The sequence below is a fragment of the Triturus cristatus genome, chromosome 4_2 (genome assembly GCF_964204655.1).
Source record: "Triturus cristatus chromosome 4_2, aTriCri1.1, whole genome shotgun sequence".
Lineage (NCBI taxonomy): Eukaryota > Metazoa > Chordata > Amphibia > Caudata > Salamandridae > Triturus > Triturus cristatus.
Genome location: NC_140586.1, coordinates 987,703,821 through 987,728,461, shown reverse-complemented (window position 1 = coordinate 987,728,461; position 24,641 = coordinate 987,703,821). Strand labels below are relative to the sequence as shown.

At 45.8% G+C, this 24,641-nt stretch overlaps 1 protein-coding gene across 1 annotated transcript in view; it reads left to right on the top strand.

Annotated features, from left to right (window-relative positions):
• LOC146839227 (uncharacterized) overlaps nt 1–24,641 on the top strand; it is a 298,742-nt gene that overhangs the window by 152,128 nt on the left and 121,973 nt on the right. Inside the window, exon 2 of the mRNA XM_085603236.1 lies at nt 18,480–18,527. The gene's annotated coding sequence lies outside the window, so the exon portion shown is untranslated. The remainder of the gene's footprint in view (nt 1–18,479; nt 18,528–24,641) is intronic.

The following is a 24,641-nucleotide window of genomic DNA, read 5'->3' as shown; positions in this document are numbered from 1 at the left end:
AGCGCTTGTATGCTATTAAGTAATTCCTCTTCCGACATTGCTTCAATGTCAGGATGAGGTGTGTAGCCGGCTAAAATCGGCCATGTTGCTCCTGGTCTTCCCAGTGGACCGAGCCTGGTAATGTGATTGTAATGTTTTAGGGCGCCTTTAAACCAGAGATCATGCTCCTGGCATGTGAGTGGACTTTCAATATCCTCGAAAGGAATATATTCCTCAGGTGGTTTATCTTCTTGGTATAAGTGAAACACATTTGTTACTGGATTTGATTCTGGGAATACTATCCATGAATAGAATACCTCTGTCTGGTGAGATTCATGTGCCTCTATCACAAAAACTGCTCTACCACCTCTTGGTGTTAGGCCATGGTTTATAAGTTTTAGAGTGATGGCTCTCCTTAAATTTGGTGTTATGTGTATAACACCCACTTCGTCTTCATTAAGACCTGTAAGGTCAGCCGCAGCTTGACCGTTGTTGACAATAGGATCGCCGTTCTCGGACATTGTTTAATGAAAGTTGTAGAGCAAGTTTCAAGAAAACAAAGATAAGGTGCACAATATTTTGGAACACTGTATCCTTTTTGGACCTGTCAGCCCTAGGGTGGTCTCCCCTTCCATTTTTGTATCGTGCCTCATTTTTTCCACCCTCATTTTTATGTTGGACTAGGTCTCCGGGCGCCTTTTCATTGCCAATCAGTGTTAAGGTGCAGGTGCTCCCTTCTCCCAAGATGGCTGCCTCAGGCCCCTGCTACTGCAGAGTGGTCTTTCATAGTAGCACCCTAGCTGCCAGGAGCTGGCTGGAACCCCACAACAATGTTGCGACACCAGCCCGCCTTTTTGTCCCATAGGTAGAGTGGGGAAGCTCCTGGAATGTGCTGGAACCTTCTAGAAGGGAGGAGTGGTTTTTCTTTTGCCGCCTTTTCCAGAGGTCACCTGACCTAGGGCTACTTAAGTGAGGGAGGGAACTTTTTGTGGTGAGTTGGCCATTGGGGTGAAGCAGAGCTGGAAGAATCCACCAGGAGTGTAGGCGGTAGGGCCTAGCCAGGGACTTATGCCTCTGAAAGTGACAGGATCTAGGTGCTGCCTCTTAAGTGAGTGAGGGACCCTGTGAAACCCACTGATCTTGCCCAGCAGTAGGAGGACCCAGAGAACCTCTGCCCAGCCTGACTAGGAAGGACCTAGTCGCCTTCTCCATCCCTACCCCCCTTTAACAGAACCCCTTAAGGGCGCCAGATACATCTGCGCCAACAAGACCTTATCTGACATCTAAGAACTTTAACCTTACAAGCCAAGCACTGAGACTGCGTGTCCAGACTGAACTTTAAACTTACAAGCCAAAGCACTGAGACTGCGTGTCCAGACTGACCCCTGAGCTCTGATGTGAAGCTGATTGGAGAACCACCAGGGATCAACCAGGTATTAGCGCTGTGACCCGTGCGCTCCCTGCCCCGGTCTGGGACCCCCGGCAGCGGGCTCCGCTGAACACAGAACCCCATCCTTAACTTTAGCACCCCCCGTGTTGTGCAAGCCAGCGCACTCACCGCCGCGACCCTGAGGCCGGAAGAAGTACCCTGCCGTGTCGTGAGGCCCGTGGAGAAGCCCAGGGCCCCGTCGCTGCCGTCGCAGCTGTGAGGAGAAGTGCGCGAGGCCGAGAACGAGTGCCCCCATCATCGCGGGAACGGACGCCTTCCAGCGCGGAGATCGAGGTAAGCCCGAAGGCTGGGATCGCCCCCGGTGCGCCCACTGCTGGCTGGGAGCCACACCGCACCCTGGGCCCGGGTTCCCTCTCCGTGGGAGTTCCCCCTGTCATCGCGACGGATAGACCCCACCGAGGGATCCCTTCCTGGTACCCCCCGTGTCTGCCCTGAAGCGCGGTGCCTACGAACTGCACCGGAGCAAGAGACTCGCTCCGCAAGTCCCGTGTGCTCCCTGCGGACACCCCCCCGTGTTGGACACTGACTGCACCCGAGCACGAGTGGCGCTCTGTGATGCATATGCCATATTGAAGTGTTACGTGCTATTGATTCCGAGTAGCGCTCTGTTATTTATATGCCCTATTGAAGTGTTAGGCGCTATTGATTCCGAGTAGCGCTCTGTGATTCATGTTTCCTACGGCAGTGCTAGGTGCCAGAAGTTACGAGTAGCGCTCTGCTGCTCCTGTTCTACCTTGAAGTGCTAAATGTCCTTAGTTGCGAGTAGCTCTCCATGCTAGATGCCCCGTTCTGAGGTCGTCACCGGTTAGCGCGCACAACGCGACAGGAAGGTGAAGAGCACGTGTACAGCTACGTGCTAGTAGTTGTGCCCCAGGCAGTACTGTTATCTCATGAAATGCATATATGGTATGAACAGACTTTATAGCTCCTGACTGATATTTACATCGCTAGCTATTGTATTATCAGCATATGAAATGTACTGCTACCTCATGAACTGCACCTAACGTGATCTACTTGGATAAACTTGAGCATTTACATAACTTCTACAGTGTGGCGTCACTTATTGTGTGTGTTCCTCGTCGCATGTGAGGTGCGTGTTGTATGGTTGCTTTACACACAGACCTTTGGTGGCCCGACCGCTCGTGTCACGTTACCGCCCCATAGGGCCTGGAGACCCCAGGTCTTACAATCCTTCAACGTTGAACAAAACCAAACAGCTAATACATAGGATTTTTGTCCTACCCAGCTGTGGCGGATATTATAACCACCCACTCTAGACGTCTTATGGAGTTTTATGAGTAGAGGGTCTCTGAGAAAAGCACGACTGAGTTATTTCAGTATCTAGCGTTAAATTAGTGCCTTACCAAACCGTTGGGCGCCATGTAGTGTAGTTCCTATATTCCTGATAGGCTCGGCGCATTGGAATACCATACACTGTAGATTTGACATAAGACTAAGGTCAGTATGTATCTATCGAGTATATTAAACTTAATTATTTGTGTGTGACAGCTAACTCAGAGGTCACTAGAAACTTCTCGAATATATAAGAAGGGATTAGTCTCTGACAACCGCATAAACATGACAACTTTGTTTCCCTTTAGAATCGGAACAGTCTCAGAATCGTGGAAACAATAGATAACAGTTTCACTCAGTCAATCGTGCATGCTTCGTTTCTACAGAGTTGTACAGAAATATAGAGACGGGCGTTTCAATAAAAGGGTTTATTGAACAGCCTTATTTCTCATGCAAGATATATGAATTGCTACAATCGTAAGACAGACTGCGAAGTACAATATGTACGAGGTTAGCAGTAAGATTAAGTAGTACTGCAATAGCATGTTTTGTAGCTAAGACATATATTAATCAAAATACATACATTAATAACATAAGCTAAAATGTGATACTCATCTGATGCTTCTAAATTGTTCTGCCCCAGTGTACCTAACCTAAGTGCAGTACGAGGTTTGAAGTAGGTGCTGTTTCTAAAGTATAGCTAGCTATATTTTAGTTTAGCCAAGAGTTGCCAAAAGTTTCTCTAAGCTCTAGTCAGCTCCATACCTTAGAATGAGGGAGGTTGGAATCTCTTTCCTGGACTCGATAGTCTAACCCCCCGCAAGGGAAGTCAGAGTGCACTGGAGCTGGATTCTCTGCGAGGAGGATGGCAGCGTCAGGTCAGTGCATCAGGCTGCAACTCGATCTCCTTCCGAACTTGCCGTAGTCTGGGTTGGATCGAATCCTCCGGGAACCGCAATTTGCCAGGGCAAGTGCTGGTATATTTATACCTGGAAGGTGTCTAGGAATGCCAGTATTGACGTAAAAGTCGGGCAGAGCAACATCATGAATGAACCCCTAAGGAATAGATGTTCATGCATACTTAATGAGTTCTTGGAGAAATCAATATTCAAGCTGAGGGAAATTCCTGAAGGCTTAAGGGTCTGGTTTTCCAAGAATTCGTTGTGACGTGGATGGACGGATGTAGGTGGCCATGCCTGTATTTGGTTTGTATGAACAATGTCTAAATAAGGGCCGGATTTCTATGTCCAAATAAGGGCAATGTGAATTGTACCTATATAAGGGCATAAATCGGGAAACCTATATACGGACTCTAAATCAGCACACAACAAGGTCGGCCCACCGGAGCACTTTTAATCCTCACCTGTTAATTTCCTTGTTTGCGCATTAAGCGCTGGAAGGTGCCTGGCTCCCATTCTCGGTGGCGGCCAACTTAGGTCGGTCTACCCACGTGCCTAACGTACTGTAGTTTCCTTTGTTTTTTATTTCTCTGGCACTAGCTGTGTTTTTAACTATTTTCTTGCACTGATACTGTGTTTTTACTCATCTCTACCTCGGAAACGGAGTGCTGGGTCTCCGGTTCGCACTCTTTGTGCATTTACGAGTCTGAGTTCGGACAAAGCCACACCCTCTTGGAGGTTCTAAGAAAGTGGCTCTGTTTATACTGTTCCCAAATAGGTACAGTGTGCTCAGAGTCCACAATACCCAGAGGTTTGGCAGAGGCTAAAGTTAGCTATAACCTTACTCTCTAAAGTGGTAGCTTGGTCGAGCAGTAAGGCAATATCAGAGGACAGCGTAAAGCATTTGTTGTACAAACTCAGTCAGCAAATGGTCTCACACACTCAAGAACTGAACTCTAGGCCAATGGTTTGTATATAAAAATATATAGTTGTTTTATTTTAGAACCAACAATAGGTATCAAAATATACTTTCTCAGAATCAGTTAAATACTTTTCAATAGGCACTAGACTTTTGAATGCAATAGTACAGTTGTTGCAATAGGCAACACAATTTCAAACACAATATAACATTGAGCTCAATGGGAATTTCTAGTTAAATGCAGTTGATTACTTTTTGGATTACTTTTCTTACCACAGATCCTAGATTCAGTCCTGGGACATCTCCTGTAAACAGTTGAGTAAAAACGTTTTGGTTACAGTTGTGATTTTTAAGGAATATTATTGTATTTTAAAAGTTGACAAACTTTTTCACATAGAATCACCAATGTTATCCCATGGGAGGAAATTCACTTAGCAGGTAAGTGGGGTTATGGTTACTTTTTCTTACTCAGTGGTGGATCCTGGATCCAGCACTGGGGCATCTCCTGTAAACAGTTAGCAAATATTTGAAAGTTTCAAAAATCGACACAAGAATTTCTAGCAAAAACCAGGCAATGTTATCCTATGGAGGAAAATCAAGTTAGCGGTAAGTGCGGTTGTAATTAATTTTCAGGGTCAATGCTGGGCACCAAGATCCAGCACTGGGATCTCACCTGATAGCAGGTGAGTTAATTTGTTTTCGTTGCTTGGCTGATTTTTAGGGAATATTTTAAAGTTTCAAAACTCGACACTTAGAAGAATTTCCAAGTGAAACCAGTCAATGTTACCCTATGGAAGAAAAGTGAGTCATCGGCTTTTCGGTAAGTACTCGACTGGCAGAGTTAAGGTTCTGGGCGTAGACTCAGGGGTCCCCCAGGGTCAGGTAGGTACAGATGTTACACCCTCAGCGGCACAGGAGCAGCCGGGTGCAGAGAGAGTTAGGCCCAATGTTAGCCTATGGCGGGCAGGGGGCCCGTGGTTGGTGGCTGCTGGCAAGCAGGCCACGCGGCTGTGGGAGCTGGGCTCCAGGTCACTCACACAGGGCAAGTGGGGAAGTAGATGAGGGTGGAGGTTGCACTCCCAGGGGCACTCGGGCGGGAGGGTGTTTTTGAGCCATCGGGCGCTCAATGGATTCCTAAGGAGAAGCTACAAGACGGACAAAGGCTGCAAGCTTGGGGACGAAGATTCTTCAGGTGCGACCACCACTTTGAGAGGTAAGTTGGGAAGCTGTGGATTAGGTAAGAACCCAGGAGCTGGGGACAGGGGGGCCTCAGGGCGCTGGGTGCAGGTGTGTCTTTTTGCGTCGGGAAATCTTACCTTCTGCTGGTCACGGTTGGAGGGGTCCCTGGTTCTGAGGCTGCAAGCATCGTCAGGAGCGTCGAGGTGGGTCCTTGGGTGCTGGACTCTGGGTCACAGTCGCCGGGGGGACGTCCTCTTGGTGTTTGTCCACTCAGGCACAGGCCAGGGTTGGCGGGTGCAGAGAGTGCAGGGTTCGCGGTTCCTGGATTGTGCCAGAGGTTGTTGCTTGTTGTTGAGTAGGACCACTACTCGTGGCAGTCCCAGTTTCTTTAGAGTCACAAGGCAGGCAGGTCCTCCGTGGTTTTTGAGGTTGCTGACCACTGGAGATGCCGGGGTTTAGCAGGAGCAGGTTCGAGGGTCGACAGGCTTATAGTTTCGTGTTGAAGACCTCCCAGCACCATATACTCTTAATGGCAGCACTGCACTTATAGTGCCCAGGAATGGACCTGGGTACTGTAGGGGCACAGGGCGCATGAACCTGTACCCTCACCACTGGTATAGTGCACCCAGCTAGAGGGGTGACTGAGGTATTCCAGGGCAGTGTGTTTGTGGGCATGGCACACAGGGATGTGTGCCATGTCGACTCTCTGTTTTGTTCTGCACCCAGACACTCAGCCTGCAAAGGCAGTGTGTGTGTGTCAGGGTACAGGGCCTCTAAGCGTGGCACAATAAGTGCTGCAGCCCTTAGGGCCCTTCTCTGGTCACAGTGCACTGGGTACCTATGGTACCATATACCAGGGGCTGACCTGTGGCCAGAGATGCCAATTGGGTTCAGGCTGTCATGCAGTTTTAGCGAAGGAACGCAGGCCCTGGGCACCTGATTGGCAGGAGCCCAGGGTACACTCAGTTAATGTACATCAGCAATTCAGCAAAAAGTGGGGCCATACCATGCAAGAAAGATGGCACTTTCTCACAGAGGTGGGCTATATATTGATGTCAGCTGTGCTGACGCTCGGCAAACGCGTGCAGTGAGCATGCTGCGCCAAAGGCAAGCCCGACTGCGCCCCTCCGTGGCTGGATGGCGCCAGGGGCAGGATCCCTGCCCCTCACACCATGCAGTCCCACGTCATTAAGCCCCATGCTGTTAAGCAGATTTCCTACTCACAAAGGGACCTAATGGAGCTCAAGCACTCCGCGAGGGAAGCCTACTATCACTCCATAATTGTATCACAAAGCCCTAAAGGATGCAGTAGCTGTGAACTTCTCTTGGGCAAACAGCAATTACCGAGCCTTCGCGGTGAGTCAACCCACACGCACCGCGGTAATAAGCAATGTCTACTCTTGACCAAACACAAGGCTGGGATAGCAGACCTAATTTTAAAAAACCTACCCACCGCGCTCTTCCTAACAGAAACGTGGCTTTCAGAAGTCTCAGCCCCTGATGTATTAGACACAGTTCCATCTAACTATGCCACACTAAGACTTGGCCGCCCCCTCCTTTGAGGGGAGGTCTGGCGATAACTTTCAAATGCTGTTTGCAATGCAAGCTGCAGTCGATAAGCATTCCCAACTCCGAGGCAGCCTTCTTTAGCCCAACTCTGAGCAGCCAGTTCACATAAGCAGGGTTTTTAATTTACCCCCTATCCTCCCCCTCCCCCGGGTCCAGCTGCCACATTTGCAAAAAACCTAATGGATGTCATCCCTGACTTCGCAGTTCACTACGGCAACTTTACAGCACTAGGAGACCTCCGCATCCAAATTGATAACGGGAATTGCCCTGCTGCTAAATACTTGGTGGAAGAGCTTGGCCTGCTCAAACTCACTCAGCTGGTTGATGCACCCACACATGTACAGGACCCTATATTCACCAACTCGCACTCCTTAATGGTGGCTTGGTCGGACCACCACTCGATCCCTCCCAACTAGCGGCACCCCCTCAAAACTGCAGCACGTGCACATTGGCCTTCATTACCCCTATGTCTTTTTCAGCCGTTTTATACCTAAACACACCTACACTTGCAGCCAGTCCGTCTTCTGCCAATGCGCAACTCAAGGGGTGGATTAACCAGGCCTTAGAGACCCTCACCCCTCTGAAGACAGATACCAGTAGGCGGACCAAACTCTCTGCAACTTGGTTTTCAGAGGCACTTCAAGAAACGAAAAGGTTGTGCAAGCGGTTAGAACGCATGTGGGGCAAAGCGTATAATGAGCACCATAAAACTGTCTACCTTGCGGTCCTGAAAAATGATCATAAAGATCTTAGGCTCGAAATGCATTGGGTGGAGCGCTATGAATCACCTCTTTATGAATGTTTTGTATACACGTGCCGCTGTTGAAAGTCTGGATGGACGACAGGAGGCATTTGAAAATGTCAAATAAAACATGAATGTGGAACTATGCTGCCTCTGGAGTGATTACGAAACATGGATAAATTGTGGAATGAAGCATGAGTAACATCATTGGTTTACTTTTGAATACAATCAGATTACCCATTAAGTATGACTGATCGAGAGGAAATAATCCTTAATTCCGCAGTGGGACAGATGGGTGCGCAATGTCACGCGCCTCTTCTTCATACTTCAGTATTGAACTGGAACTGGGGACAATTCACAGAGTCTGTTCGCACGCAATAAGACGGCTGCTCTATTGTTATTACCATGAACATTTTAGGGAAGGAGCGCATTCTTACATTTCTTACATTACTTTTAGAAAGTAGGCATTTTCTTGTTTAACCATTCAAACCCGCCTCTGCTGGGCTGTGTATTCCTTTGTCTGGTTTCTGTGAATGACAGGGCTGGGGAATTCCAGGAGACAGGGTGAGGTGCCCCAGTGGTGAATAGAGAGATCTGAATCTAGATGGGTGGGAGGAGTTGCACCTGGGACCTGAATAGGGCTGTGCCTTCCCTCCACAATGCTCCTCCTGGGGAGCGGCTGATGTCTCTGCCCTGCACACTGAATGAAGAGAAGGAATCCTGTCAACAAAGTGCTCCAGTGCTGTACTTGCCTTCCACAATCCTGGCTCCACCTCCTGTGGGGCGTAGAATGTTTCTGCCCTGCACTGTGAAAGGAATGGAGAAGTCTGGTAAACAGAGTACTTAGGAACTTGTTTTGGATTGGGCAAAGGCCCCTCTGCCCTCAGAGGACAAATGATTTTGGGGTATAAGTAATGGGACCCTGATCCCAAGAAGTTAGATCACTTTGGGAAAACAAGAAGAACCTCTTCTGAGGGAGGAACCAGAAGAAGCTGAGGAGGAAACTATCCCTGAAGCTGGGGGATTGGCCTGCAGTGGTTGCCTTACTGCCAAAGAGAGGAGAAAGGAACTCTGTGTGTACTTTTGCTCAACTTGTGAAGGATCTCCAAGGGCTTGGAAAAGAGCTTGCCTCCTGCTGAAGTCTCAGGAACAACAGACTTCACCCCCCAGCTCCCCAGAGTTCTTTGGAAGTGCCTGCTGCTGTTGTTGGGCCTTCTGAGGGACTGCGTGTCGCAAGGAACTGGAAGCGCGACTCAAGAAGGAGAAGCATGCCGCAGTCGAAGCTGTTGTCGTCGCATCTCGTAAAGTGTGTCGCCGCTGCAGCACCGCATCGAGCGGATGCGTCTCGCATCATCCAGGAACTGTCTTGCAACGCCAAAGAGGCGTGTCGCCATCCCAGCCATCGCAGCTGCCGAATTGCACCGCATCATGAGAAAAGTCTCGCATCGAGGAAGAGGCGTGTCGCCATCGCAGCTGCTGTCGTCGCGTAAAGGGGTGTCGCCGCTGCAACATCGCATCGAGCGGAAGCGTCTCGCAATGTCGGAGAAGAGTGTCACTGCCAAGGCCCCTGTCGCCGCATCACGTAAAGTGTGTCGCCGCTGCAGCTGAAGCATCGAGTCGAGACTTCTCGCACACCGGAGAAGAGTGCCGCATCTGGAAGATCTTCACGTCTTTATTTCTTTGCACCAAAAACTTCAACACATCAACATCGTTGCAACACTTTCGTTGTCCTGCGTGTCGCATCTAAAAGGTACATTGTCTTAAAGTGTTGCATTTAAGAACTTAAGAGAACTAAGCAAAATCCTACCATCTAAAGTAACAGTATTGTGTGTTTTTGTCGTTTAATGGTCTTGTGGTAAATCTGTATAAAGAATACTTCTTTTTGATATACAACCTGTGTGGTGTCCATTTGTAGTGTTGTCACATGATTACTGTATGTGTTCACGAATGCTTTACACACTGCTTCTGAGATAAGCCTGTCTGCTTGTGCCAAGCTACCAAGGGGGTGAGCAGGGGTTATTTTAGGAGTGTACCCCCTTACCCTGACTAGAGGAGAGGGTCCCTATTTGTCACAAGTGCATACTTGTGCCAACTAGAGACCCCCAAGTCTAACAACAATCAAGTCTTCTCCAATGCCAGCGATCAACGGTGTGTAGCAATTTCGATATAAATCTGATTGTAGCAATATACCCAAGTAGTCACTAAAGGAAGACACATATAAGCAGTAAAAAATGTGTCTTCTATATGTCCCTCTAAAAACCAGTAGTTGCTACGTTTCAACATTTAATAACACAATAATAGGGGATCCTCAAGTTTTAAGAACGATAACCACAAAGTAAATCAAACAATATATCTGGCCCAGTACTAAAAGTGGTTGTACTTACAAAGCCTCAGAAGCTAGCTGGAGTCCAAGAAAAAGGAAACGTAAACCGACAGTGAGCAACCTGTGCCAAGAACTAGAAGACAGTTAAGTAGCCCTAATACGTACTGCATAATAATCAATATTGACAATAGTTAAGAAATATTGCCGTAATCCAACAAATAAAACCAAAACTAGCTGCAAGTAACCAATAATGTCAATTGAATTTGAATTTAAAAACTTACGTAAAAGTAAAGCCTGTCAAGTGGAAAAATCGTCATGATAAACGAGTCAGAAGCCAAAATGTCAGGCTTCTAAATGGTAACAACATCAGTCGAGATCTGTAACATAACGGCAATCGGCTGTGAAAATATGTTAACAGCCCACTGCAAGTATAGAATAACTCATTTGTATAGTGGCTTACCCAATGCAACTTAGTTTCCAGCTACCATTCTGAAAAGTTGAAGCAGCCGCCGTGAGAAACACCACATAAGTAGCAGGACGCGTCTCTAAAGCGTGGGAGCCTTAACGGAGCGTGGTTATGTAATGCGCTCGTTGTGGAAGCACATAAGTAGCAGGGTGCGTCTCTAAAGCGTGAGAGCCGTAACGGTGCGTGTTTACGTAATGCGATCGTTACGGAAGCCCATAAGTAGCAGAACGCGTCTCTAAAGCGTGAGAGCCGTAACAGAGCGTGTTTACGTAATGCGCTCGTTACGGAAGCACATAAGTAGCAGGACGCGTCTCTAAAGCGTGAGAGCCGTAAGGGAGCGTGTTTACGTAATGCGCTCGTTACGGAAGCACATAAGTAGCAGGACGCGTCTCTAAAGCGTGGGAGCCGTAACGGAGCGTGTTCACGTAATGCGCTTGTTACGAAGCCCATAAGTAGCAGGACGCGTTTGTAAAGCGTGAGAGCCGTAACGGAGCGTGTTTACGTAATGCGCTCGTTACTGAATCATGTCCATTCTGTGAGTAGATCCTTGACTAGAGCTCTGTGTATCCATTACCCTGTGAGTAGAGCCTTGACTAGAGCTCTGTGTATCCATTCTGTGAGTAGAGCCTTGACTAGAGCTCTGTGTATCCGTTACTCTGCAGGTAGAAACTTGAGTAGAGCTCTATGTATCCTTTTCTCCATCGATAGACCATAGTATATCCATCACTCTATGAGCAGAGCCTTGACTAGAGATTTGTGTATCCGTTACTCTGTGAGTAGAGCCTTGACTAGAGCTCCGTATCTGTTACTCTGCAGGTAGAAACTTGAGTAGAGCTCTATGTATCCTTTTCTCCATGGATAAAGTATAGTATATTCATTAATCTGTGGGTAGAGCCTTGACCTGAGCTCTGTTTAACCATTACGCTTTGAGTAGAGCAATCAGTACAACTCTGTGTATCCATCACTATGTGAGTAGAGCCTTGAGTTTAGCTCTGTGTATTCATTACTCTGTGAGTAGCGCCTTGACTAGAGCTATGTGTATATGTTACTCTGGGGACAGAAACTTGAGTAGAGCTCTATGTATCCATTTCTCCATGGATAGAGTATAGTAAACCTATTACTCTGTGAGTAAAGCCTTCACTAGACCTTGTTGTATCTATTACTCTGTGAGTATAGCCTTGGCTAGAGCTCTGTGTATCTATTACTCTGTGAGTATAGCCTTGACTAGAGCTCTGTGCATCCGTTACTCGGTGAGTAGAGCCTTGACTAGAGCTCTGCGCATCCATTACTCTGTGAGTAAAGCCTTGACTAGAGCTCTGTGCATCCGTTACTCGGTGAGTAAAGCCTTGACTAGAGCTCTGTGCATCCGTTACTCTGTGAGTAAAGCCTTGACTAGAGCTCTGTGCATCCGTTACTCTGTGAGTAAAGCCTTGACTAGAGCTCTGTGCATCCGTTACTCGGTGAGTAAAGCCTTGACTAGAGCTCTGTGCATCCGTTACTCGGTGAGTAAAGCCTTGACTAGAAGTCTGTGCATCCGTTACTCGGTGAGTAAAGCCCTGACTAGAGCTCTGTGCATCCGTTACTCGGTGAGTAAAGCCTTGGCTAGAGCTCTGTGCATCCGTTACTCGGTGAGTAAAGCCTTGACTAGAGCTCTGTGCATCCGTTACTCGGTGAGTAAAGCCTTGACTAGAGCTCTGTGCATCCATTACTCGGTGAGTAAAGCCTTGGCTAGAGCTCTGTGCATCCGTTACTCGGTGAGTAAAGCCTTGACTAGAGCTCTGTGCATCCGTTGCTCTGTGAGTAAAGCCTTGACTAGAGCTCTGTGCATCCGTTACTCGGTGAGTAAAGCCTTGACTAGAGCTCTGTGTATCCATTCTGTGAGTAGAGCCTTGACTAGAGCTCTGTGTATCCGTTACTCTGCAGGTAGAAACTTGAGTAGAGCTCTATGTATCCTTTTCTCCATTGATAGACCATAGTATATCCATCACTCTATGAGCAGAGCCTTGACTAGAGATTTGTGTATCCGTTACTCTGTGAGTAGAGCCTTGACTAGAGCTCCGTATCTGTTACTCTGCTGGTAGAAACTTGAGTAGAGCTCTATGTATCCTTTTCTCCATGGATAAAGTATAGTATATTCATTAATCTGTGGGTAGAGCCTTGACCTGAGCTCTGTTTAACCATTACGCTTTGAGTAGAGCAATCAGTACAACTCTGTGTATCCATTACTCTGTGAGTAGAGCCTTGAGTTTAGCTCTGTGTATTCATTACTCTGTGAGTAGCGCCTTGACTAGAGCTATGTGTATATGTTACTCTGGGGACAGAAACTTGAGTAGAGCTCTATGTATCCATTTCTCCATGGATAGAGTATAGTAAACCTATTACTCTGTGAGTAAAGCCTTCACTAGACCTTGTTGTATCTATTACTCTGTGAGTATAGCCTTGGCTAGAGCTCTGTGTATCTATTACTCTGTGAGTATAGCCTTGACTAGAGCTCTGTGCATCCGTTACTCGGTGAGTAGAGCCTTGACTAGAGCTCTGCGCATCCATTACTCGGTGAGTAAAGCCTTGACTAGAGCTCTGTGCATCCGTTACTCGCTGAGTAAAGCCTTGACTAGAGCTCTGTGCATCCGTTACTCGGTGAGTAAAGCCTTGACTAGAGCTCTGTGCATCCGTTACTCGGTGAGTAAAGCCTTGACTAGAGCTCGGTGCATCCGTTACTCGGTGAGTAAAGCCTTGACTAGAGCTCTGTGCATCCGTTACTCGGTGAGTAAAGCCTTGGCTAGAGCTCTGTGCATCCGTTACTCGGTGAGTAAAGCCTTGACTAGAGCTCTGTGCATCCGTTACTCAGTGAGTAAAGCCTTGACTAGAGCTCTGTGCATCCATTACTCGGTGAGTAAAGCCTTGGCTAGAGCTCTGTGCATCCGTTACTCGGTGAGTAAAGCCTTGACTAGAGCTCTGTGCATCCGTTGCTCTGTGAGTAAAGCCTTGACTAGAGCTCTGTGCATCCGTTACTCGGTGAGTAAAGCCTTGACTAGAGCTCTGTGCATCCGTTACTAGGTGAGTAAAGCCTTGACTAGAGCTCTGTGCATCCGTTACTCGGTGAATAAAGCCTTGACTAGAGCTCTGTGCATCCGTTACTCGGTGAGTAAAGCCTTGACTAGAGCTCTGTGCATCCGTTACTCGGTGAGTAAAGCCTTGACTAGAGCTCTGTGCATCCATTACTCGGTGAGTAAAGCCTTGAATAGAGCTCTGTGCATCCGTTACTCGGTGAGTAGAGCCTTGAGTTTAGCTCTGTGTATTCATTACTCTGTGAGTAGCGCCTTAACTAGAGCTCTGTGTATCCTTTACTCTGGGGGCAGAAACTTGAGTAGAGCTCTATGTATCCATTTCTCCATGGATAGAGTATAGTAAACCTATTACTCTGTGAGTAAAGCCTTCACTAGACCTTGTTGTATCTATTACTGTGTGATTAGAGCCTTGACTAGAGCTCTGTGTATCTGTTACTGTCTAAGTGACGCAATCATATCAGCGCCCCCCAAGCATGGAAAAGACCCTGCTAAGTGCACCTCTTATCGCCCTCTGTCACTGCTTCACTGTGATTGTAAATTCCTGCCTGAGGTGATCCAACTCGGCTATCCTTCCTCCTAGAGAAAATAGTCTCCCCGGTACATGCGGGATTTGTCCCACACAAATCCACAGCGTTTCGTCTACGGAGGGTATACGCAGTGCTGCATCCGGAAAACACACACATGAAGGCTGGTGATGCCGATAAGGTGTTTGACTTTCTGGAATAGCCTTTTATGATTGAGACATTTAGGCACCTTGGTATGTCAGGGAGTTTGAGATCACGTATGAAGCTGCTGGACACACAGCCTATGGCCTGAGTTTACGTAAATGGGCTCAACTCCGACGCCATTCAGAACGCCTGGGGCACTGAGCTGGGGCGCCCTCTGTCACCCGTTCTTTATACCAGGAATGAACCCTTAGGCCTGTGAACTCCAGAAGAGGCGTACCATAACCATACTGGGCTGACACCTTTTAAACACTGAAACCAAGAAGGAAAAACATCTTTATAAACTGACAGGTTTATAGTCACTGTGGCCAGACCTGGAGGTGGGTTGAGAGTTGCGAAGGTCGAGCGACGGAACTTCAGAGTACAGTCAAGTGACCTTTCAGTGCTAACCGAAGTTCGGTAAATCTCTGGGTAGCTCTTATCTGAGTGGAGCAGGTGTTCCAAACTAGAGGTCTAAGTGTAGGAAGCGGGCTTGGTATACACTATACCAAATTAAGGTATAGTGTGCACAGAGCCCAGTGAATCGCCTGAGGTTTACAGAGGCTAAAGTAGATAATACTAAAAGCTCTTTTTTTGGTAGTGTGGTCGAGCAATAAGGCTTTACCAGAGGGTAGTGATAAGCATTTATTGTACACACTCAGGCAAGAAGTTATTGCACACACTCAAAGATTGAATCCAGACCAATTGTTTTGTATAAAAAGTTACTGTTTGGTTATTTTATTTCTAGAACCAAAAAATTCCTCAGTTGCAGGTAGGTAACAGTTTTCAAAGTAGTAACACTTTTAAAATTGCAGTAAGAATTTGTTTTGCATGGCGGGAGAAATGCTTTACAGTCTTAGGAATACTTTTGTTTTTGTCAATCAGAAACAGTAGCACTTAGCAATGTGAAAGATAGATATGCAATAGATTAAATGTAGGGCGTAGGGCAGATAACAGTGTTATGCATTAGCAGGTAAGTACTCGACTTACAATCCCTGTCTTCGTGAGTTGGGACCAACACTGGGCAAGGTTCAGTTCCAGGTAGATACTGCACCACCAGCGGCACTAGGGCAGCCAGGTGCAGAGGTCACTGGGCCCAATGTAAATCAATGGAGACTGGGGCACCTCGAAGAGGCACGGTTTGCAGGTAAGTACCCGCGGTTTAGAGGCACAGACCCCAGGGGTTAATATCAGCACTGGGGGCCACAAGGCAGCACCAAAGCTACACCACTAGCTGCACAGGGGCGGCTGGGTGCAGGGTGCAAAATTAGTATCGGGCACACAATGGTGCCGATTACGATACGGCAAAAACCGGGTACGAACCGTCGGACGGAGGCTTTTTTCCGTCCGACTCGTACCCGGTCGTAAAACTTTACAAACATGCAAGTACGATTCGCACGGAAACAGCATTTCCGTACGAGTCGTACAAAACACCCACCGACGAAAAGATACATACAAATGGGATCCGGGGAATGCGCCGACGTGACGTCGGGACGCTCTCAGGCAGCGCTTCTAGAACCAGGAATTACGATTCGAACCGACAGCGGTCCGGACGGCAATATTTTTACGGCACCCAAAAAGTGCCGGAAAAGCGAAGTACGCCGCAATGCGAGTGGAATTGGGGGCCTGGTACGCGCCGAACCCCCCCCCAGCCCCCGTGAGTACGCGCCGTACCCCCCCCAGCCCCTGTGAGTACGCGCCGTACCCCCCCCAGCCCCCGTGAGTACGCGCCGTACCCCCCCCAGCCCCCGTGAGTACGCGCCGAACCCCCCGCGTATGTACACCCCTGTACGCGCCGAACCCCCCGTGTATGTACGGTGCGTACCCCCCCGTGTATGTACGCGCTGGGGGTACGCACCATACATACACGGGGGGGTACGCTCCATCCATACACGGGGGGGTACGCACCGTACATACATGGGGGGTACGCACCGTACATACACGGGGGGTACGCTCCATCCATACACGGGGGGTACGCACCGTACATACACGGGGGGGTACGCACCGTACATACACGGGGGGTACACTCCATCCATACACGGGGGGTATGCACCGTACATACACGGGGGGGTACGCACCGTACATACACGGGGGGTACGCACCGTACATACACGGGGGGGTACGCTCCATCCATACACGGGGGGTACGCACCGTACATACACGGGGGGGGTACGCACCGTACATACACGGGGGGGTTTGGCGCGTACAGGGGTGTACATACACGGGGGGTTCGGCGCGTACTCACGGGGGCTGGGGGGGGTACGGCACGTATGCGGGCACATGTCTCCATGGTTGCTATGGGAGTTCGGTCCGTACGATGCATTTTCCATACGGTTGTATCATCGGACGCACGGGACGGATCGTAATTCCTCGGTCGGACTTCACTTTTCACATTTGTACGGTGACTCGTCCGAGGACGTGTCGGACACATTTCCCGACCCGAGGACGTGTGGGGAATACTTCCCAATGCGATTCGTACGGACTTTTTACCATGCGAATCGTGATTGCCAGTTTGTACGGCACTTGTACGATTCGTACGGTAAAAAGACCGGATACGAGTCGTACGGGGAATTTTTTTACCGGATCGTGATCGGCACCAATGTGTTTCAATGGAGTATCTCTGTTGCACAAGGAGGCCACAGGCTCGGACCAGGAGGCTGGCTGAAGGTGACCACCGGCTGGGCAGGTACGTTGGAGGACTAAGGGAGGTCGAGGCACCATCGATTGAGCTCCCTAAGGCCGGAGGGTTGAGGATGCAGGGGTGCCTTTTGGTGTCAGGTTGCTGTCAGGTTTTTGTGGTTGGAGCCGGTCGCGGTCAGGGGGTCCCTTTGTGTAGAGGCTGCAGGAGACTTTTTTGGGGTCCAGGAGAGGTCAGCCTCTGATGGAGAAAAGGTCAGGATTGCTGGGGAGACTTCACAGGACAGGTGAGACACTCGAACTCGAGCGGGCGTCGGTTGCAGAGTGAGCAGGGGTTGCAGATCCGCATAGATCCGGAATCCTTGAAGTTACAGGTTTTCTGGACAGGTCCGCTGTCCTCTGGAGATCTGGTCTTTATTGAAGAGTAGAAAATAAAATTTCCTCTTGGAATCAAAAGTATCACCAAATAGGTATAGCCACCATTCAATACACTCTACTCAATCACATCTACACAAGATCATTTAATTATACATATATACCACCAAGAAAGGAATTCCACATAATAACTTTAATATAATAAAATACAACTTATGTTATTTCCTTTGTACGTAAAAAGGAAATTATATATGTGACTCCCTATAAACAGTTCCAATTTTAACCCCCCTTGTACAAAATACAATTTGGCGCACTAAAACACTTCAGATAAAAATACATGATGTACAAAATGGACCCCAACTCACAAACGGGAGGACCCTAACGCTGTCAGGATGCCTTTTCAGCCCACTTGCATAGAGACAGAGCGATGTAGGTCCCAACACCTCTCTAAGGCTTCGCCACCTCCAGTATATTAACCTGGTACGACTAACAACCCTCAGGGGGGAAAGGGGTAGGGGACAGAGAAGAGACTGCCAAGTCTTCACCAGGTCTTCTTTCTTCCCGAACACTTATGGTTGTGGTAACTTCTTGACAACATGTGATCTTTGCACTCCTTAACTTAACTACAACTTGTACTATACGTATACTATACTTAATTTACATACCTGTATGTTCTTGGCCTTTGCCTCTCTTCTGTTTTTGTAAGATTCGAAAACTATTCTGCTCATTCTTCTTATTTTTTTCTGAAACATAGAATAGTACTATTAATATTCTTTATTACTCTTGTAACTTCTTATATACTAAATGTTATAATTTTCCTTACCTATAGTCTTCTTTTTTATTATTTCTAATACTCCTTGTCTTGCTTTCTTCTAGGAGATGATTTCTTCCCAACTTTATACTGTGGTGAATAAATCTTCTTAGGTAAGTATTTTTTCGGTATGTCTTAGCCTATTATAATGTAGTAAGTATTTTTCTGTTTTGAAACCTTTTCAACTATGCACACTGTGACTCAACGCTCAAGTAGCCTTATGTCTTTACTGGAACTAACCAATGCTCAAACTAATGTACCTCGTGTATCGCTCACAATCCTTTCACAACTATCACTAAGGTAAGCATAGTCTTGACTAATGATTTCAACTAACCATGGCTTCCAAAACTCTAATTGTTCTACCCAGAATCAAACTATTATTTCTCACAGTCTTATTGTTTCTCTTCGCAATGACTCCAAGCGCTATTTTAACCTTTCGGTCTTCCTCTCTAGTTGCGTGTGAAACTCTGAAAATACAATAGTCAACTGCGCAGGCTCATTCACTCAAACACTGCTCTCCAAGAAATGCGCAGACTCCTCACAATATGGAACAACCTTACTTGGAATTTACACTGCCGACTCTTCCCGGGTAAGGTTCTTGTCTTGGTTAAGAGAATAAAGGCAACACCCTGAGGAAGAAATGATTTAAAGGTAAGGGAAAAGGGGGAGATAAGACAACAGCAAATAAATGATATACCTCTGGATCTATATTTCTTTACATATGGCTTGTTATAAGCTCAAGCATGGGGCACAAGAAGGCACTCAACTGCACACAAAACCGTTTTTTTTCTCATTTTTGTTTTTATTTATATCATTTTTGAATTATTCATCTAATATGTTTCTTTTTTACACATCATTTTATATTAAGCGTTTGTAGATGATTACATAAGACATCATAAAAAGTGAAGCAAAAGTACAAAAATATACAAATCTTATTTTTGCAAAGTCAGAATATATACAACAATATTACTCAGAAATTGTATCAATAAAGTGCAACAACATAATATTCACAATAAATGAAAAAATACAAACTCACCATCCCCAATATTCATATACACCTCTTCTCATACCACAAATGCATCCCTTACACTCAATACACACATACTATACACCCCAAACCCAGACTGCATACACAGATTAAACCATTGGGGTGAGAAACTCAACCCTCAAATGCTGTGCTGTGTACTGGGGCGTTACACACAAAGCTGGTCAACGGACATTTCGATGGCCTATTTTCCTTTTCTTGCCATCTTCTTCAGGACCTGTTACTTTGAAGATTTGAAATGAGCAGGTTGAAGGGGAGGAAGAAAAAAAAATTGGTTTCTGAAATGATAATGCAAAGCATTAATTATTATTACTAGCAGAAAAACCCCACAGGAGATATATTACTTTTTCTCCTTAGTCTATACATACATTGCACAAATGTGTCTTAGCAAGGCTTTCTCTTGAAGTGGATAGACCCTCACCAGTGATAATCATGTAGAGATGAATAGAACACCAAAGGCGGTGGTGAAACATGTACTTTCCCTGGATTTACAAGAAAAAAGCCTATCATAACGTTTATCCTCCTAAAATTACTTTGCCAAGGATATCTGTCATTCTTATACCAAGGAGATATAGTTGTTAAACAGGGTGTTTGGTTGGCTCAAAAAGTGACAAGACCTGACAAATGGATCCAAAGAAAGAACTTACTTGTAGGGAGTTAGTAATTATGATGCAGCTAGTAACCTTATGCTTAATAGATATCGGCAACCACTTCTCCTACAATTGTTGATGTATTACCACCATCAAGTATCAGGTGCACTTTGTCCACTCTCAATATTACTACATTGAGGAAAAAAACATGTACTTCGGTTAGAAATCCTATATACAATTGAGGAAAAGTTATATATTTAAGAAAAGAAAAACAACAAAGTCAAAAAAGTCAATCATGTACTTTAATGCGCTGCGCGGATTCCCGCGCGGTGCTGAAAGTTCTGAGCGCGGGCGGGGCCATGACGGAACGGTTCCGTCATAAGCACAGCCCAACCGACGTGCATGACGGAACCGTTCCGTCATCGGCGTCGAAGAGGATATTGCAGCCAAATTACCTGAGATAATTCTCTTTCTCTTTTATTTTAGACATCCATAAAATGGCTAACATCCACTGAATAAGTTATGACGCTCCTATAGGTAGTTCATCTCCAATATGGCATACCCAATAAACATATAGTAGATGTTATTACTCCATCTCTGTTCAAAAAGAAGTAGTAAACAAACCGTCAAAGTGGCTGTTACCCCTCTTTATATTTTACAGAATTTCACCAAAATAATACCTTGAAAAATTAATATACACGTACCTAATTGGAGGGGTATTGCTGAAATGCACTTAATTTCTTAGATGTACATGAAACATAGGGGTAACCGTGAGGGTGTCCAGTGTATTCCTCCTTGGCTGGCTCTACTAATGATAAACATAAAGAAGGGGAAGTTCACCGTCTATCCCAGCGTCCTATATGAGTAAAATACGACAATGATAGCCCTAGAAGGATGTTGCTTAAGCTACCGCTTTACACTCAGCGCTAGAGGTTATCTAATAAAACTCGACCGATTCCTGTTCGGAAATGGTAAATATTATTGATGGTCACAGAGGGGAATATGACTAGCTAATGATAAACATATAGAGGGGGAAATTCACTGTCTATCCCAGCGTCCTATACGAGTAAGATACAGCAATGATAGCCCAAGAAAGATGTTGGACACACAAACACTTGAAGCATGCTACCATAACCTCGAGGCAGTCATGCGTAATGTGACGTGCATCAAACCAGTCCGTCTTGTAACAAAATGGACCTCTGTGAAATCGAAAGCCGCTGGTCTAGAATGTTTACCCTTTTCAAGTAGGTGCTACAACAATAACCTATTCCCTCCGCCGGCGCTCACAGCTCATTTATCAGTAAGCATAATTCCCTAAGACTCATATTGTCAGCTGCAATGTCCCCCCACAAACCCATGATAAGGTCTGCCCTGCATACCGTTATCAGTGATTCAGCGTCCTCGACATGGCTCCATAGCTTCGAATGTATGTAAATTAACCGTGTTTACTTGGCCGCTTATATATCCCAAACCAATGAGGCTATTGGATCCTCTGTGGTGGCGAATAACTGCGACTGACCATGACGCCATGCCTCATGCGGCGGCGCGAGAATAGTGTTTCAGGTCGAATATACGAAGTTAAGCGCCATCTTGGAATGGTATATGTAGTTACGGGGTAAATAATACAATCTAATCTCAGTAATGGTAAATACGTCGTATACTACAGCGATACTCATAAGAGATGAGAGGAAAAGTGGGCACCGAAGCTCCAACTATACAATATGTTTATGTAAAAACGGCTTGGTATATCTTTATGAGTTAAGATTTGTAAACCCCTGCGCTATCCAAGGGTGATATTTATGAAAGCCAAAAAAGGGCTAAAGGGTGCGATCTCAAAGCGGCTAATACAGCTAATATATCAACAATACTAAGGAAATTAAATTATTGTATGCTGGAGTAGGCACCTCTACAATGTAGAGAACTAAATTGGTGTAAGCACGACATAGAGTTCCTATCATGTAATATGTGGTACACTGCCATATAATGGCGCGTAGAAGATGTCAAGGTACAAGATTAAGTCCTATCTTGTGAGTGTATTTGTAATATAGCAGCCACTAAGTGGACATGTAATGGGAAGTGAATATCCCATCAAACGATGGATATCTCTGCCTAAACGGCGCTGCTGCTGTAAACATGACTAATATCAATGTTGTTTAGTTGTTAAGTTTAGTTAAAAAAGGGAAGAAAGAAAAAATACTAAATAAATACTAAAAACAGAGATGAAAAAATTGGGACGAAAGAATTTATTTAATAATGATCATATTTTATAACTTCCGATAGTGGTTGGAACAAAATTCTATACTTTTATTATACATGGTGTTATTCCTAGTAGGTACTGGGTCATTAACTATAAGGTACGTTTGCTTATGGGACATGTCTGCCTAATAAATTTGACATCTACAGTATAATCACAGTATACAGGGAGTTATATACATGATATATGATGTAAATGGAGATGGCTATATATTAGACATGGTTTTCTGAAATCCTAATTTAAGATGGATCTCATATGTCATCCTGTATGCCAAATAATTTCCTCATTTAGGCCATTTTTTACCGTATCAAGAGTGTAAATCCAAAAAGTTTCACGGCATTTACGAACATCATTGATGTTTTTACCTAATATGTCTCTTACCTTCTCCAAGATAAGCCACCTAAGTTCCCTTTTGTTGTGCTTCGCTTCAATACAATGTTGGACCATAGGGCACAATGTTTTGCGTATCTTAATTGCCGATCTATGTTCACTATACCGTGTTCTGAACTTGCGGCCTGTTTCTCCTATGTATCCTAGAGAACAAGGACATAGTATAAGATAGACAAGATTGTGGCTTCTGCAATTTGTAAAGTCCCTTAGTCTGCCTTTCTTGCCATGATAGTCCCACTCCTGGGCAACGATCACACTGTCACACGCAGCACACGTTCCACATCTATGATTGCCCAAAATGGGAGGTCCTGTAATGGTAGTTTGTTTGCTGGAGTTAATCTGTCTGTTCCTAGAATGAACTAGGCTGTCTTTGAGATTTCTGTTTCTTCGATACGCCATGATGGGTTTCTGAATAGTATCCTGCTCTTCATATGTATTTAGAATATGACAGTTCTTGTCTAGAACCTTTTTGATTTTAAAGTTTAATGGGGAATGGTTAATGACACACACCATTCTGTCATTTTTGGGGCGTGTACTACCTGCCAACAGGGCATCATGGTTGTAATATCGTGCCCTTTTATAGGCTGTCCTAATCAGCCGTTTTGGGTATCCACGTTGTAATAATCTTAGTTAAAGTTCTTCTCCATTGGCATCGTAGTCCCTAAGCTTCTTGTCGTAACACGACGGAACTAGAAACATTCACTACTGCAACCGTTTCCTCTGGAATCTCAGGTGAAGTGCCAGATTCCAGAGGGTGCGCCTCATGACGTTCTAATGAACACCTGGTGCTGTGTTGACTAGAATGCTGACCTTGTCTCCTCTGCGGCCATATTAGAATTCTGCCGAATTCTAATTGACTTGTTTTGAACACTTTGCTGCCAATAACGGGGAACTTTCCGTAGAATGGCATTGACTGTTCTCTTAACTCGCCTTGGTTTTCTACGGACTCTGACAGTACCCCCTCGCAAAGCAGATTCCTCGGGCTGGGATTTGTAAGGATAGTTCTTGTGGAAGGCTCTTACTAATCGTGGAGCATGATCCTCAGAAGCCAATTCCCAAGATCTCTCTTCTGGACCATACCCCTTCCAGGTAACGAAGTAGTACACTTGGACTTTCTTTTATTTTGAATCTAATATTTGCTGAACCTCAAACTCAACTCCCTGTTCAGTTTGTCCTGGAAGAGGTGGTGCACTCTCTCTAAGCCCTTTTGCTGTTTTCTTAAGTAAAGAAATGTGAAATACTGGATGTATTTGTAAACTATCTGGAAGCTTCAGCTTATATGATACTGCATTAATCTTTTTCTCAATTTCAAATGGCCCTACAAATCTTGGTTAAAACTTACTATTTCCTCTCAATCTTATATTTTTGGTGCTTAACCAAACCTTATCTCCATTTTGAAACTAATTTCCCTGTCTTCTCTTCCTATCTGCATAGAATGTGTAACTCTTCTTAGCCTTAGTTAGATTGGTCATTGCTGAAGTATGAATCTTAGTCATGTGCTGAACTAGATCTTTCGCTGCTGGAACATCTGCCTCTTGAAAACTTAAGGATACGTTTGTATGTCTACCAGTGTTCAGAAAGAAAGGAGAATGGCCAGTGGAAGAGTTCTCTGCATTATTAAAAGCAAACTCAGCTGTCCATAGATGCTCAGGCCAATCCCCCTCTTGATCCTATAAATATAGCCTAAGGTTCTGCTATAACTCTTGGTTAGCTCTCTCCGTCTGACAATCTGTCTCTGGATAAAAACTGGTGGAGTATCTAGTCTCTATTCCTAACTTTTTTGCAAAAGACCTCCAAAAATGGGAAAGGAATTGTGATCCAGATCGGAAATTAGTACCTTGGGAATGCCATTGGCTCGCACGATCTGCTGACTAAACACCTGTGCTAATCTTTTTACAGGAATAAACCTAGCAATTTTGCTGTAAGCATCCACACAAACTAAAATGGT